The following is a 3,405-nucleotide window of genomic DNA, read 5'->3' as shown; positions in this document are numbered from 1 at the left end:
AGAAGGGAGAACCGATAGAGGTACTCAAGGTACCCTCCGCCACACACCGTCAGGTGGCTTGCGGAGTATGGATGTAGATGTAGATGTAGATGAAAGACTTAAGAAGGGTGTCCTGTGCAAACAGGTGGGCACATGTCCCGACTGCAAAATTCGATTGCCTGCTGAATTTGTCCAGCTCATATTCAGATATTTCCATAATTTGATGTTTGGCGGACGCCTTGGTCTATTTAAGACCTTGGCCAAAGCCCGCGAGATATTCTACTGGCCATCGTTATATAGGGACATACAACGACTTGTAGCACAGTGCCACTTCTGCAAGAAGGCTAAGCCTGATTCTAGGGTCCAGAAAGGACTCACCCAGTCGTGTAGGGAAGAATACCCTTTTGACAAGGTTGGGTTGGGTTGGGTTGTTTGGGGGAAGAGACCAAACAGCGACGTCACCGGTCTCATCGGATTAGGGAAGGACGGGGAAGGAAGTCGGCCGTGCCCTTTCAAAGGAACCATCCCGGCATTTCCCTCGAACGATTTAGGGAAATCATGGAAAACCTAATTCAGGATGGCCGGACGCGGGATTGAACCGTCGTCCTCCCAAATGCGAGTCCAGTGTGCTAACCACTGCGCCACCTCGCTCGGTTTTAGACAAGGTATTCATTGACTACATTGGTCCTTTGCCTCGTACTAAACAGGGCCACAGGTATATCCTAGTAATAGTCGATACTTTCACTATGTTCGTTATTCCTGAAAAGGGGATGGGGGTTCACGACGGACATTACTGTTCAGCAGTTCAGCAACTGTCCCATATGATGTCATTGTTTGGTCCACCTAAGGTCTCAGTGAAAATGCCCCTGCCTTTACTTCGAAAAGATTTAGAGGATTCTGCTTCGGGCAGGGAATCAGGCATATTACAACCACCCCTTATTACCCCAAGGCAACGGCCCTTGCCAGAGTGGATACACCGGTTCCCGTCAGATCACCAAAGTTAAGCGCTGTCGGGCGTGGCCGGCACTTGGATGGGTGACCATCTGGGCCGCCATGCGCTGTTGCCATTTTTCGAGGTACACTCAGCCTCGTGATGCCAATTGAGGAGCTACTCGACCGAATAGTAGCGGCTCCGGTCAAAGAAAACCGTCATAACGACCGGGAGAGCGGTGTGCTCACCACACGCCCCTCCTATTCGCATCCTCAGCTGAGGATGACACGGCGGTCGGATAGACCCGATGGGCAACTTGTGGCCTGAAGACCTAGTGCTTATTACCCCAAAGCCTCGTTCGCGGAGCGGGTGAATCGCAATTTGAAATCAGCCCATGCAATCTATCACGCAAATGTACCCGGCAAGTGGGACTCGACGTTGCCTTGGATAAACCAGGCCTTCAATTCGGCCAAGCATGAAGCCACTTGCGCGTCTCCTGTGGAGCTAATGTACGCTTACGAGCTAAATACCCCATTATCTAACCTATGGGAGATTAACCACCTATTGCCTAGCTTCATAACACACGAGAATTGGAGGCGCCCGAGGAATAATATCCAGAGATCGCTTAACCGACGTGCAGCGCGTAATAACAGAGGGAGGGGGTCCTTTACTGGCAAGGTGGGGGATCGCTAGTGCGTTAAAACTCTAGGGGGCGGCCTCGACAAGGTAGCTAGTCGTAAGCTGACATCACGTTTCCAGGGACTTTGCCGGATAATCAAGGATTTGAGCACGGTAAATTTAGAGGTTAAAGAGCTATCCTCAGGCAACCTCTCCCTCCGTCCTGCTAGAAGACGGTCTGAGCGGATGGGAGGGGTATGTTCCCGTTTTGGGGTGGGGGGGGGGGGGTGAGACGTGGCGGACCGGTCAGTAGTATCTCTGACATGAGTACGATCGATTTCCTAGTACAGAGGTTTGTCTCGGGGCTTGGGCCGGCTCGGGATATAAGCGAGCGCCGACCGCGAGTAAGGGGAACAATGCTTTGAGGAGGGAAGGCGGCGGTGCGCGAGTCGGCGATTGGCTGGCGGGCAGAAGCGAAGACGGCGCGCCTGAGGCCGGGCGGCGGTTGTCACGTGGTTATACTGGAGGCGGCGGCAATTGGCCGGCGCTGTGCATTCTCCGGCAGCCTCGTGAGCTGTGGAAGTGCCCGCTTCCTTGGAGGGACACGCTGTTAAGGTCTTGCGAAGTGATCGTCTGACATCTTCGCAAAATCGCCCCAGCATCAAGACACCCAGTTAAGTACTCTAACTATAAGAGATTGTGATCGCTTTTGGTGTAGTAAGACTTTGCCAGACGCGTGATGTTCTGTGTGTTCGATTTCATCTGATGCCTCTTACTAAGCATGTGCTCTGCTTCCGCATAAAATTGATAAACAGTAGAACCGCTCTAATACGACCTTGGAATGGTCCGTCACTCCGGTTTGTCCGACTACGCTGAGTCTCGCGAGTCTGTGCCTACTTGTCACTGACTGGACGCCTGTCGGGCCGTTGTTTCAGTGTCTATCACTGTGCATATTGTTACACTGTACGTTATTGTGCAGTTTTATCCTTTGTTGGCATTAAACTTCGTTGTTTGCTTTATTCCGTGTACTCTACCGTACTTACTACTGTAGATTCACTGTGTGTACAGTTGTCTGTTTTTGAACATGTCTGGATTCGAACGTAAACACGTACCTCTTTCACTAAATGAAAAATTAGCAGTGCTACAAAGACTGGACGAAGGAGTTTCGCTCCAAAAAATTGCAAAGAAACTGAATGTATGTGTTACGACAATTAAGGATTGGAGGAAGAATCGGAATGACATTGACTCCTATACAGTTACGATTGATGGTGAAAACACTCTGAAGAATCGCAAAACATTAAAAAATCCTAAACTTGAACTTCTTGATAACGCATTGTGGATATGGTTTTCTTAAGAAAGAAGGAAAGGAACTCAAATATCCGGGCCAATTCTCAAAGAAAAAGCGATAGTTTTGCACAAAAAATTGGAAGCCGAAAGTAAATTTGCTGGCCGTGAAGGCTGGATTGATCCTTGGAAAACTCGTCAAAAATGTATCCCCGATTTTTTTTCCAAGTAATTTGTTTTCGTTTTTACTGTAGAAACAATGCATACAGTATAATCATTTCTTAGTTTATACATACAGTAGTTTATTTCTTTGTAAAAAATTACTTTTTTATATACAGTGCTATAAACATTTTTTAGTTTACAGTATATCTCGTTTATACGTTATTATGTACAGTACAGTGCTGTAATTTGTATGTCGTTTTTCCTTTTAAACCAATACATACATTCCTGGAAATGGAAAAAAGAACACATTGACACCGGTGTGTCAGACCCACCATACTTGCTCCGGACACTGCGAGAGGGCTGTACAAGCAATGATCACACGGACGGCACAGCGGACACACCAGAAACCGCGGTGTTGGCCGTCGAATGGC

General features: G+C 48.4%; 1 pseudogene; it reads left to right on the top strand.

Annotated features, from left to right (window-relative positions):
* The first annotated feature begins 927 nt into the window (after window positions 1-927).
* Window positions 928-1,046, top strand: LOC126428635 (5S ribosomal RNA; annotated as a pseudogene).
* Window positions 1,047-3,405: the final 2,359 nt, after the last annotated feature.

Source organism: Schistocerca serialis, chromosome 12 (genome assembly GCF_023864345.2).
Source record: "Schistocerca serialis cubense isolate TAMUIC-IGC-003099 chromosome 12, iqSchSeri2.2, whole genome shotgun sequence".
Classification (NCBI taxonomy): Eukaryota; Metazoa; Arthropoda; class Insecta; order Orthoptera; family Acrididae; genus Schistocerca; species Schistocerca serialis.
This window is presented reverse-complemented; position numbering and strand designations above follow the sequence as displayed.